A 13,707-nucleotide genomic window follows, 5' to 3' on the forward strand; every position below is an offset into this window, starting at 1 on the left:
TATATCTGAACCCCATTGTGGGGGGAGGTGTACAAATACATGGACAGATGTGATGCCTGTCTAATCGGGCAAGATGCAACGTGTCAGTGTAAAATACAGTACAAAGGAATGGAGGACATGGTCAGTGATAATAAGATCACAAGTTTATCCAGGTTAGTGACATGCACAACTTCATGGTTTCAGACCACCTGAATTTAAAAATAAGTAGATAAACAAAACCAGCAGGCACAGAGAGTTATTTCCCTTCATTGAAGATTATAAAAACTTTTAATAGTGTTTCATCAAGGACGGTGAGGTAATTTTCACAAATGGCTACATATTTTAGCACGAACAATTATGCACCTCAAAAGTCATACTGGTATGAATCATTTGTGGTTCTCAAGTTTCACTCAGCCAACCAGTAAGCAGAGAAACACCATCATGTGATATAGGTGACCAGTTGTCATATTCCATGAACAAAGGGATCCGTTTACAAAAACCTGCCCCTGCCCCTCCCACCTATCCACACACTGCCATTTGCTTGTATAAACTCTTGGGCAAATGCTAACAAATAAACGCATTTGCAGATAGTTGGATGATTGCCTGAAGGATTCACAAGCAAAGAAATGGGGTAAGTTCACCAGATAAATGATTGGCAATGAATGATGCCTCCAGCGCTAATGACCACATCTGGGCAGGTCTGTGGAAATGCAGAGCACCCAGGGAACAGAAGGAGGAGCAGGATTTCTGCCTTTTGTATTTAAACTTTGCTGCGTTCCTTTCCTGACCCATGACTGCGACTGACATGAAAGTAAATCATTTTTTAAAAAGAAAAGCCAAGCATTGATACACGGCTTTGAGCCTTACGTTCTCTCTCCTGTCTCTGTCCGCAGGGGCAGGATTGTGAGGGCCGAGGACAACAAACACCTCACCTAACTCAATAGCGAGTTTGCTGAGCATCCCGAGAGCGCCACTGCTAGGCTTACATTGGAGTCCTCATCAAAGCTCTTCAGCTGGAAGCAGGCACATGGGCTGTTTCCATCTGCCCCTGCCAATACTCACACAGGGCAGGGCAGGTTGCATAATGGCCTTTCCTGTCCCACTCCTTTGCATTACAGCCATACTGTCACTGCCAGTTTCTTCCTGACAACTCCTTATTGAGGCATGTAGGCTGTGTACTCCTCCCACCTCCCCGCCTATGCTGGAAAGTTCAGCTCAGTTTTGGAGCTGCACTTTAACAGACCAGAGAACATTTCACAATTTATGGAATTGGGCAATTGATTTCAGATTCTTAAAAGCAGCTCAACTAAACGATTAAGCAGAGAAAGCCAGGCACCATGTTTTCTTTCTTCTAGCATGAGCCTCTGAACCCATAGAAGCAGTTCATGGTACTCAATGGGGGTGCAAACCTTTCCTTCCCAGGACAAAAGTTTACCAGAAATAACTTGTTAAAAACTAGTAGAATGTCACTCTAGGCAAAACTTTCACCGAAGAGACAATAGTGATCTCATGAGTGAAACTCTAAGCTATCATATTTCTTTTTAATTCAATGGAAGCAGGGTTTAAAAGTACACATTGTCAGAATAGAGACTATGTAGAGAAAAAAACCACCTATTCTAAAAATCACCTCCCTGCCTGTATTCTAAATTATATCTGCTGACTTTACTGGCTATAAATAGGGATTACTACATTTTCACTCCAGCTGCCTGTAAGCTTCCAAGCAAGCTGAACACTGGAGAGTGAAAATGAGTTCAAACTGTTATGTGAAACTGACAAGCCTAGATTCACTATACCAACTGAAAGAACAAAAAATATCAACCAGTATAAATGGCATAAGTGAGATTAAATTAAAAGAAACCCTCACATCATCAAAGTGATTATTAGTTTAGTTAAGGAGTTTTTACAGTATATATTAGGGCCTTATACAAATCCGGTATAAACCCATTGAAGTCAGAGGAATCAAACCAAGCACAAATGTGACCTGTAATGTATATCTTGATTGCTCCTTTAATTAATGCCCCATTGACCACTTTTTCTTGTTTCCTCAGCTCACTGTGGGGCTGAACTATATTCACACAGTAGTAGTAGTACTCGCCTCGACCAGCTCTGAAGACGATCCAAAGTCCCCCAGAAACACAAACAGCAGCAGACTTGGATTTGATTGACTTTTAAATTTAAATAAATAGAAATCTAGCAGGACTGTGGAGAGAGGGCTGCCACCTGCAGGCCTCTGATGTGTCAGGTTCTCTTCTGAAGCCTCTGTTAAACTGAAGATGATCATGAGAGAAAGCCCATAATCAGGGCAACAGCCTCATGAATACTTCATCAGGCCAGCATCCCTCAGAGTGATTCGTGCATCACTTACCGAAGAGCCTTGGCTTCTTCTCTGAAACCCTCCAGAGACCATCTAGATTCATATTCTTGGACCAGACAGTGGAAGTGAAGTTGAGAAACTTTGACAGTCTTTAGGGGGCATGAAAAAGTTGTTTGACAATTCTGTATGACGGGCTGTCTTCGCTCCAGAGCCGCTCTGTGTTGGGGTACAGCCACGGCAGAGCTGTACAGGCCATTGCAGTTCAGGATTGACGTGCACTGGCGGAGCTGTGGGGAAGCCCTGGATTAGGATACCAGTAGGGGCTTCAGATCAGGATTAAGGGGCATCAGAAGAATGAAGGGATTGGGAAGGAATCCAGGACTGGGATAGACAGTATGCGGTAAGACTGCATTTATACCCACTGCTTTTGGGCTACAAGCAGTCTTCTTCCTAAACATGGAAATTTACCCAAATAACAAAAAACATTTAAAAAGAGAACTGTGAGCAGTAGAAGAAAAATCGTCATTAAAGAACATGGGCTCCCTTTGGTGTTTCTGGCCCCAGGGCTTATAATTCCTGCTGCTGTAGGAGGAGGAAGATGACAAAGAGATATTCACACTGGGTACCCTTAGGGCATCAGACCTGTAAATTCCACAGCAGTGGAACCGGAGCTGTTCCTCATCTATTGTGTGTGGACAGATGTGCAGAGGATGCTATGACAGAAATACTGAGCTTAATCATCTTGTGTGATTCCTGGAGAAATGCAAAGCATTAGCTTATTAGTGTTGCTAAGAAACAAGAGCTAGCACCCAACTTAGTCAAACAAAACAAGCCTGAGACTGATACTTGAAAAATCAACGGCATCTTCAAATGTTGCTCTTGTTTCTTTGCCCCCTGATTGCATATTGAAAGTGTGCCGTCTCTTTTAGAAAGGTTCCTGGGCTTGGTGGAGGGTCCATGCCGTCCTAGCCTCTGGGATTGTCACTGACAATTCCACTTGGTGCTCTCAATCACGTCGCAGGAAAGCAGCTGCCAGGCCCGCGCAGATTTCACTTGAAAGTCAATCTCCCTTTTGCTAAACGAAGAGATCTTAGTATTCATAGAAAATGGGGATTTGTATATTTATTTATTTGTTCACAGGGAGCACAGATCAAGGGGCAGGATGGCTGTCTGGGCCAGGGTGGAGGGAGAGGGACCCAAACCAGCAGGTCTCCTTACATAAGGCACACAAGTAATCTTGTTTCTATAAAAAGAAATTACTCAGCCATATTTGAATAAAGCTCCTGGCAGCAAGATAACAGCTTAATCCTGCCTGCCACTTGCTACACAGCAAAATTTCCAGAATACTAGGCCTAAACCAGTATGCAATCCACGTTCTGCTACTGCTTTCCCCATCCCTGTTGCCCCCAGCTCAGAGACCATTGCTTAGATTGCATGGGGATAGGAGCAATAAAATGATATAAGACGACAGACAGAGCCTTTTGACATCAATGGAGCTGTTGTCACTTATGCCAGGAGTTGAGTCTGAACTAGTGTACCCTCATTTTTCTACCTTCCCAGGCTATTTTTAAGATTAGGGAGATCATTTTTTCATAAATACCCCCTCAAACAATCCTGCAGAAAAATCCCTCCTTTTTTAGGAAACAAATGTAAATGAAAATAAATTATGAATAATGAAAACTGCAATGTGTATCTATTTACATTTGTTTTCATCTCGGCACATGTAAATTAGCTCAGACCTTACTCAATCCTCCCTTTATAGAATCACAGATCTCAGAGCTGGAAGAGAACGATCAGACTACTCATGCGATTTCCTGGGGGGCCAATACAGGTTTCCTTCTGCCCCCTCCCATCCAAAGGGTCGATGTTGCCAGTTTCTCCCTTTGTTCCTATGCATCCAATCCAACCAGCAAACTCAGGGCAGAGCTTGGCTTCTTATTTTTAGTCCCTTATTAAATGAGGCTACATGGGAGGACCCATGTTACCCCTGTGGTGGATATGCTCATATGTGGACATATTTCTTGAGTTTGGGGGGAATGGGGAAGAGCCATGGTCCCCACACCTCCACAATGTACATTTAGTACACCTCTACCCCGATAATGCTGTCCTCGGGAGCCAAAAAATCTTACCGCATTATAGGTGAAACTGCGTTATATCGAACTTGCTTTGATCCGCCGGCGCGCGCAGCCCTGCCCCCCTGGAGTGCTGCTTTATCGTGTTATATCTGAATTCGTGTTATATCGAGTCGCGTTATATTGGGGTAGAGATGTACATAATTCAACAGCGACCTCCCCTCTTACTAAGGAACCCCCTTCCCCTCTCTATTTGATGTGATAATATCCTCATCCAGGTTGCTAACTGACTCCTTCAGGCAACGTGCATCACTTCACCACACTCTCTCTAGCTCCAGGAATAGCTGTCATCTAAGATGGACTCTACTGGGGGAAACCAGCCATGATGAAAATGCTGTTTGAACAGTCCTGGAGACAGGGTGGTGGGCATAAGCATGAATGGCCTGAATAGAATGCAGAGAAGGGCCAATGAGTCATTCATTTCTCCAGAGTGTGTCCCATCTGCGGCCATACAGTAACATTGGGTTAGCCCTTAGTGACAGAACACCTTTAGGGTCCACACTAAGCATATTGATCCCACAGAATCCAGGGATCTTAGCCAGAATGCAATGATAGGTCTGTGATAAGAGGGGGCAATGTGGAGTCACCTGGGGCCTGTTCACAATCTACTCATGTTTTCACTATTTGGCTCAGTCAAGGTTTTATATGAAATCTAGTTGAAACTAATTAGAAATCAGAATGTCTTTGCTGAGTAGAACTGGTTGGGAAACAATTTTCCAGACCCGCGAGAATTTGAGATTTCAACAAAAGTTCCTGTCCCAAATTGGGATGAAAAGTCAAAAATCATGAAAGGTTTTGCAAGCCAAAAATAAAAACAAACCTGCCCCAAAATACAATAAAAATTGGCTTAATCGAACTATTTAGTTTTGATGTAGACTTTTTAGTTGTTTTTACTATACATTAAATTTCAAACCAAAAAGTCATTTCGAACCAAAAACTGGAACTTTTTTGTTTCGACAGTGCTGAAACAGGATGTTCTGCAAACTTCGAAACTTTTCTTCTACATTTTTTCAGTATAGGAAATTCAAGGAAACCGACCCTATCCCACACAAAGTTCTGATTTCAACAAATCAGTGTTTTCTGACCAAAAAAAAGGTTTGCTGAAAGATTCCCGACCAGCTCTATTACCAAGTCTGCTCACGACAGCTGGTGTGGCTCAGTATACTAGTGGTGGGATAGGGAGTTTTTCACATCTAGGGCATCACTGAGTTAAGGTCAGCCCAGGATAGTAGCTTGCCTAATGGCAGTTCTGCTGCTTAGGAGAAATGAATTTGTGGGAGGTAGGGAGGCATCTCCACTCAGTTCCCAGGAAATGGGCACCCTTATCACACAAACCACCACAACTGGCCTTTTCCTTTTGGTCTCAGCAGAGAGGTCCTGGAGCGAATGGGGCACAGAGAATGAGCTCCCCTCTACTTCCAGTTCACAGTTGAAGCAGATTGCAGGGAAGTGTGCGGAAAAACAACTTGCCCAGGTCATCCCTGTTCTGTGGTTAGCTACAGGAGTGAAATTCCCAGAGCTCTTCCTTCCCACATCCACTTTGTCCATTTCCAGTAGAGACCTACCTCTGTCTAATGTTACAAAGCATTTTGCACTAGACTCATGATTCTCCTCTGCTGCCTAGGGACAAGCTGCAATGATACACCACTCTGTACGTGTGGTGGAGAGAGAGCAGCTCGCCTTTCTGGGGCGAGCATTGCGACCCTGGGGTGTATCCGGTGACAGTGAGCACAGCCAGTTTGCTGACTTGAATTATTTATTGGCAGTGCTGTGGCTTTTGTTACTGTCAGGACTCTGGGATTCAGTTACTTGACTGGTTTAGAGTGTCCCCCATGTGGGTAGCAGTAATGGAGGACCGTGTGGCGCTTTTCACAGTAACAGACTATTGAACGCTGCTGAGAGTGAGCCTGTTGATAACTGGGCTTCTGGGCAAGTGGGTGAGGGGCCTACTGCTCCTGCCAGCCCAGAGAATGCATGCAGTGGAACTACCAGAAACAAGACAGAAACCACTGATTCCTTTCACAGAGATCATGGAGGGACCTGTTCTAGGGATTAGCCACAAAGGTTTCAGCGCTGATGGGCACTTAAGGTTGCCAACCCTCCAGGATTGTCCCAGAGTCTTCAAGAATTAAAGACTATGTCATGTGACGAAACCTCCAAGAATACATCCAACAAAAATTGGTGACCCTACCTTTAACAGAAGATAGCCATGGCCAAAAGGATCATGGTGGAGAGGCTCTCAAGCTGCTGCTCTGCACATTACCTAAGAGGAGATGGGTCATCTCTCAATAAATGACTAGTTTAGAAGGTATTTTTTAAGGCCTGCTTACACTTCCAGCCAATGTAACAAATATCAGACAATAACATCTGCTGGCTGTTTGGTGGTTTCTGTGAGATGAATTGGTGGTCCCAGTCCAGTTCCTAGGGAGTGGATGCCTGAAAGTCACACTGTTACTTCTGACACTTAATGGAGACTCTCCTCTAGCTTGCATGGGCAATTTTAGATCTGAAAATCTCTAGTTCAAGATCCAGCAGAGCTGGATTGTGATGACTGTGCCCCCAAAATTCACGCAAAACAGGTGAGGGCCCACCAGAAGTGTCAACCCCCAGGAGATTGCATCATGAGCAATTCTCCAACTTCACCCAGGGCCGACAAGTGGGGGGAAAGCCGGTACAAATTACCAGGCCCGGCAGTCCGGAGGGGGTCCGGGGCCCAGCTTCTCCCCTCTCTCGTCGGCCCTGTTTAGCCAGTGCGGTCTGGAAGGGGGCCCGGGGCCTGGCTTCCCCCGCCCCCTCGTCGGCCCTGTTTAGCCAGTCTGCTCTTGCTGGGGGGCCCGAAAATTTTTTTTCACTGGGGCCCAAACCCGCTCTCGGTGGCCCTGACTTCACCTTGCACAGCATTTCAAGAGATCACCTCTCTCAGACCCATATTTATGTCTGCCCCCATTACGGCCTGGGTTTTTAAACTGGTTGTCAGAGGCTGTGCATCTTCCCTGCTTAATACCCCGCATAAATATTTGACTTTATGCACCAAGTCACATCTCCCTTAAAACAGAGGAGATCGAAAAAAAGCAGCAACACAAAACAAATCCAAAAACCCCAACAAACCAAATCAATTAACAGTCAAACTGGTTCCAGGAGTATTTGTTCAAAAGCCATAAGTAATGTACTTCCCTTGACTTTAGCGATCAATGCCGCTTACCCATATGCACTCTAATTAATAAACCTTTGTTCCCTCGGCCCTGATCCATACTGGCTTTTCAGACTCACTCATCCTGTGGTGCAGCCTCATACTGTACATTTCACGTTCCATTCCCCAGCCATCTGGGCCGGAACAACCTGCACATTTTATAGCCCCCTCACTGAGATCAGAGCGGGGGTGGGGCAGGGACACTTTCTGCTTTTCTTTGGAATATGGATCTGGCCTTTCCTGGGCAGGAAGCAGGCAGGAATACTGCAGAGGCAGCGAGTTTGGTCCCTGGAAGCAGAGGCCTCCTGGTCAGTTCCAGAGTGAGGGGGAGCACATCATATGACTCTCCAGGGACCCTCTGGCTAAATTCCAAAAGGCACTGCTGATCCCTCACCAAGGGACTTGCATCTACTTTTCAGCCATGGGGAGGAGGCAGGGGGGCTTTGAGTGTGTAGTTTGGAGTTGTGAGGAGAAATGCTTTCCATTTATTTCCTGGGAAGTGACTTCTGAACCCGTTCAGTAGCCTCTGGTTGTAGCCCTCTTTCTAGCCGCCACCTCTGGAATGTTCTCATGGGAATGGATGTCATCTCTTTGGCCACCGCATAGGTACAGGCCTGGCAGCAGCAGAGCGAGCTCTCCCTGGGTGCTGCCCTGCTATGTCTCTCACCCGTGCACCTGAGGAGACTCCTGTAAGGGTAGGAGAAGGGAGTTCAGTCTTCGCAGCCCATTCAACCCTTGCCGAGACCGACCAATGTTCCAGTCGTGCCATTCGTTTCTGTGACACGGCCACAAGGAAACGGGCTGGGAATCCCCAGCTCTCTGCATGACAGGCCACTGACACGTCAGATATTACTGGGTTTGGCCAATATTGATCTAGGCTGGGTGAGAACCCACTGACTGTCGCTGAACAAACAATGGGAACATGTAGTCCTGGACGTGTTTCCTGAGTCTGACACGTGGCTTGAGCCAACCATGTTTGTCCCAGCTTCTGCTGTTTTCCCCACGTGTTTCACGAGACCAGGGTTTGCAGACATGAATATTTGGAGAGGAGTTTTAATTCACGAAAAGATGGTTAGTTGTTTACAAATGGGCATATTCCTATGCAAATGAGTGTTATGCTTGAATGATTGTGTTGAGAATGAAGTGCTCTTCCAGTTACTCTGCATATACACTCAGTTGCAGTGTGGGAAAGGAAAATGCTCTGCACCCTTTTTCCCGCAGAGATTCCAGGTTCTAATGTCGTTTATTTCTTTATAAAGAGTACATGTCATCCAATCAGAGAAAAGAAACTTGTGATGTAGGTGACCAATCACATTGAACAAATGCTAAAAATCAAATCAAGGCTCACCAACTGCAAAGCCCATTAGCCAAAGTATTTGCTGAACAATTCTGAACAAGTAATAAAATTGTCAAAATTGTGATAAAGTCATGAACAATTTGCAAACAGAAGAGAGGCCAACCCCAAAGAAGTTGTTCACAGCTTAAAGCTGTGAGCTAGAGATGAAACGCTCTTTATCTTTTTCCCAGTCCCTTGAGCAAACCAGGGCCCGTTCCTCAGATCTCTGGACAAAGAATTACCAGCAGTAGCATGGCCTGAGGACCAAGGGAGATTTATTTCAAGCCAGCTTAATCCCTATTCTGCAATGCTAGGATATTTAACCTTCAGCAGAAGGAATGACCTTTTTCTATTGGATAGTAGATAATAATTAATGTTAGAAAGTCCCAAATTGATCAGACAAATAGAGGGCAATGAGGAGGCAAATTTCCAGATTTATAGAGTGTCTTAAACCACTTCCAACACCCTTGGCTGAGTAAGCAGTGTCCAGATAACAGCATTTCACAAGTGCAATTGCAGGTGCTGAATGGACAATTTAAAAGCAAATCACAAAATCCAACAGCAGCTTCCAAATCACTAAATCAAAAGTGTCTGAATGGATTATTGTGCAATGCACTCTTATGTGGCATTTAAAATGTCATCATTTTCCCTCCTCCCTTCCAGCTGCATTAAGCTCTCTCCTCCCTCCCCCACTCTTCGTAATTACATCTGGGCTGATAACTTGTGTCCTACTTCTTTCTGCGTGGATGAGATAGTATATCTAAAAACAAGGGTTTACAATGGGGATGACGACAAGGTCCGAATACCACCAGCAGCACAGCTGGGTGACACTGTAATAATTCATGCGATGGGGATGCGTGGTGGCTTGTATAGGTGAGACAAGAGGAGAACCCTGTTTTGTCCACAGCTCTCTCCATTTGTCTGTCTCTCTTACTTACCATGTCTCCGGCTGCAGCAGGATAAATTAGTCTTTAGTGTAAATCTGTCTGTAGCGAACAGTCAATGAGTTTTCCTAAGTGCATTTTTTCGTGTATTTTTAATAAAGGTCACTATGTTTACTGGCAAAGGGAATCAATACTGGTTCATAATTTATGAAGGATCCTACTGGTCTGTAATAACCTGGCGTCTGAGTACATAGCACATGAAAAGTACCTTATACAGCCTCTCTCATTAGTTCAGGGTTTGGGCCTGACTTCAGCCTCCATTCAAGCTGGTCCAAAAGCCCCTTGGTCCCACCCCCATGTAACGGGCACAAGTAAGACAAGGGATGTTGTACTTTAGGGGGACGATGTTTAACCTCAGTAATTCAGGCCTGAAACTCTCCCGAACAGTGAGAGAACACATTGCCTAATAACTCCAACAGTGGGACAATTGCAGTTCATGGGCTGACCTCTCCGAGTCTGGCAGCAGTACGTCATTGCCTGAGTCTTTCACTCCTTCTTGGGTAGTAGGACTATATGGAATGGCATGCAATCTCCAACACCCATCCATCAGCTTGAGCAAAGAGGGAGGGATCTCTGAGCCCGACTTCACATTCTGGCAGGTGAAATGGATGGGGAAGCACCTCACAGCATCATTTACCTTCCAGGAGCAGAACAAGATGGCAACTTAGCATCCAGTTTTAGCCTTCCCCCAGCTGCTTAGGGCCCAATAAAATCATATATGCTAGAAACAAAAGTGACCTAGCTCGTCCCATTCAGACCATCCACCTTGTGCTATGCAGAATTACTTCCTAGTGTACATTTTCTGCTATTTTCATCAAGTGAGGAAGTTTCCTGCACTTCCCTTGGGAGTCTATTTCGCAGCCCAAGAAATCTCTCACTATCAGGAAATTTTCCCTATAACTTCATCCCATTCCTCCTATTCACATTGCCATGTAACACAGCAAACAACCCTTCTCCCTCCTTGCTATTAGCATGTTTCATTTGCAGACCATTACCTCCTCTCTCCCGACCCCTTACTCATCACCTCGCCAAGCTCTATGGATTCCACTCTTTTACTCTTTCCTCACACCCATTCCTTCCAGCCTCCTCTGCATTCTTGGTTGAGCTGCTTGGAACTCATTTCAGTTTGTTAATATCAGATAGGTAACATGGAGCCCAGAGAAGCGAGAGAGGGGAACTATCACCTCCCTGATGCCTTCCTGCATGCACCCCAGTGTCACATCGGTCCGTTTTGCAGCATAGCATATCTATTTTAAGCTCAGGTCCGATTTGCTGGCTACTCTCACTTCTAAGCTTCTTACAGCCTTTCTGCTTCACCCTCCCACTCTGGATTGTTTTCTGGACTCAGGGCCCTTTTACCTGACTCAAACAGGCAATAAGTCTGTTCTCACCCTTATACTGAAGCTGATATCTAGCAAATTTCACTCACTTCGACTTTTCCCTCTGTGGGTTTGAGTCTGAAAGAGCCTTAGATTCGGAGCCCAGATCTGGTTTGCTATATGTAGTATTAGTGATAGTTTGTATTCAGGACTATGAACGCCCTAGAACCTTCAAAACAAGAATGCTCCTGTCCTCCCCAACAGTAGGAACACTCACTACACCACCCCTTAAGGCTGTTGTCCAGTAACAAACCCCTAAGAATCTGGCCTCTTTAATAGTCACAGGGTCCTCACCTTGCAGAGGCCAACCCACACAGCACACGTGGCTTTCTCTAACTGCTGCACCCTCCCCGGTACAGACACTAATTTACTTTCAACCTTCCCAACAACTGAGCAGGAAATTCATTAAAGCCATGATTGTAGACAGCCTATGCAGGTCTGAGCTGCACAGGTGTATCCTAGGTGAGCTTCACTTCCCCGTTCAGATGCTGAGCTTTCTGCCTTGGCCGCTGGAGAGCTACCATTAACGCTTTGGCAATTTGCAGCTCATCACATCTTTCCCTCTATTGAACATTTTTAAGTGGCTCTAACAATTACTTTAATACTTTGTTCAGCTTGTTTTAAATTGTGCCTATGTTCCATATGCCCCGTTAGTAAGCATGTATACACAAGCAAATGCTAGCACTACAGCAGCTGGTTTGATAAAACCATAACCAAGCGACTACCCCCAGAGACAGCATTCTGTTTCCTCTCTGCTTTCCATTGCTCTCCATTTCCTCCAAGCTGCTTTTATAGCCTAAGGGGAGCTGCTTCTTTGGCACGCCCCCTCTCTTCACCAATTACAACTTTCACTGGCGTGAGCTCAGTAAAGCTTCCCACCACCACAATCAGGGACTTCAGCAAGTGTAAACTCTCACCAGGTGCAAACCAAGAAGAGTAAGTAGGGAAAGAGAGGGCTGCAAGCAAAAGGACCAAGGGAGGGAGAGAGAGGTGGGATTGGAAAAAAACCCAAGGACACAAGCAAGACTGCTGAAACCACAACATTTCTGACAAAGGTACAACAAACCAGATATTTAAAGATATTTCAGTGCCTACGGATGCAGATAGGCACCTAGTGGGATTTTCAAAAGCATGTAGGTGGGAATACCTTTTAAATGCTGGCTCTATTGTCCCGGAGAGTGAAAAGGAGTCCCACTACAAGGGTGCCCCAGAAACTACAGATGGAGAAGACCAGTGAGCTCCCATTTAGTCCACCTGCAGCCAGTGCAGGACCTTCCAGTACAATCTGCAATTCAGTTGTTTATGGTTCAGGTTTCCTCCCCTTCTCTTGGGGGCCATTCCCCAGCCCGACACATGTCAGCACTGAAACATTTCCCAATCGCCAGCCTAAATCTTCCTTTGCTTAATTTAATTGTACTACTTCGTGGATCACAAACAATTCCTCATCTTCCTTTGTGCTTACCCCTCATGGACCCACGGTGGGCCAAACTTCTTCCTGGTGTAACTCCACTGGGTTACAGCCGGTAATGAGGTGGTTTTGGCTCACTGTGTATCTATCCTTTTGGCACGTAGGAAGTTTCTGGCTATTTGTTGACAAGCCTTGACACCTGTCCTGCCAATAGTCTTGCCCACCTGAACTGCTCCTTTCTATCCTCCAGGGCTCAATGAAAGTCTTTAGGACTTTACAGTGCCCAGGCTATATTTATGCCTAATGTAATTCCATTGTAGTTGATGATGTCCCACCAACGATCAAAATGGTACCACTTCTCTCTCTCTTTTGCATATTCAGTGCCACATATATTTCCTAGATTCTTTCACATCTGCTACACGAGCATAGTTAATTGTGATATTAACTCTTTACTAGCTAGCACTGGCCTCTAATGCTCATTCTGGCTCCTCCAGTCCATCCAATTAGTGTTGTGTTGCATTACTGACAACTATGCCGCTTTCCTTGACCCTCCCCTCTCTCTGCAGCTGCATGACCTTAGAACAAATTTTCCTTTAACCAATAATCTCCATGTTGACTGACCTGCCCAGCCACAGGAGACACCAGACTATATCCAGGGAGTCAGCCAGCTGGTTTGGAGATGGTAATGTGGGGGCACTCAAAATATGCACAAACCAGGGCTGCATCTAACTTGCCTACGATGGAGACAATCACTGCAGCTGCTTCCATCTTTAATATGGTACATGCCATGGAGACTACAGGTTCCAGCATGTGATGCTCCATCTTGAGCCAAGCAGAGACAAGAGATTACTCTGATCACGATGGAACATTGCATGCTAGGACCCATTGTCTGCACCAGCTGCTCCTTGATGTTGCAGGTGCAAGTGGGCACAAGCTGCACTGTAGAACTCCAGAGGGCCACAATTTGCCCACTATTGTAATTTTCTGCACCCCCTTCTCCCCCCGCACTATAATGCAGGGGCCAT

The 13,707-nt window shown here is 45.5% G+C and overlaps 1 long non-coding RNA gene across 1 annotated transcript in view; it reads right to left on the reverse strand.

Moving 5' to 3' along the window:
- Window positions 1-13,707, reverse strand: part of LOC128843501 (uncharacterized) — a 52,181-nt gene that overhangs the window by 2,843 nt on the left and 35,631 nt on the right. The gene's annotated exons all lie outside the window — the stretch shown is intronic.

The sequence above is a fragment of the Malaclemys terrapin genome, chromosome 9 (genome assembly GCF_027887155.1).
Source record: "Malaclemys terrapin pileata isolate rMalTer1 chromosome 9, rMalTer1.hap1, whole genome shotgun sequence".
Taxonomy (NCBI): Eukaryota; Metazoa; Chordata; order Testudines; family Emydidae; genus Malaclemys; species Malaclemys terrapin.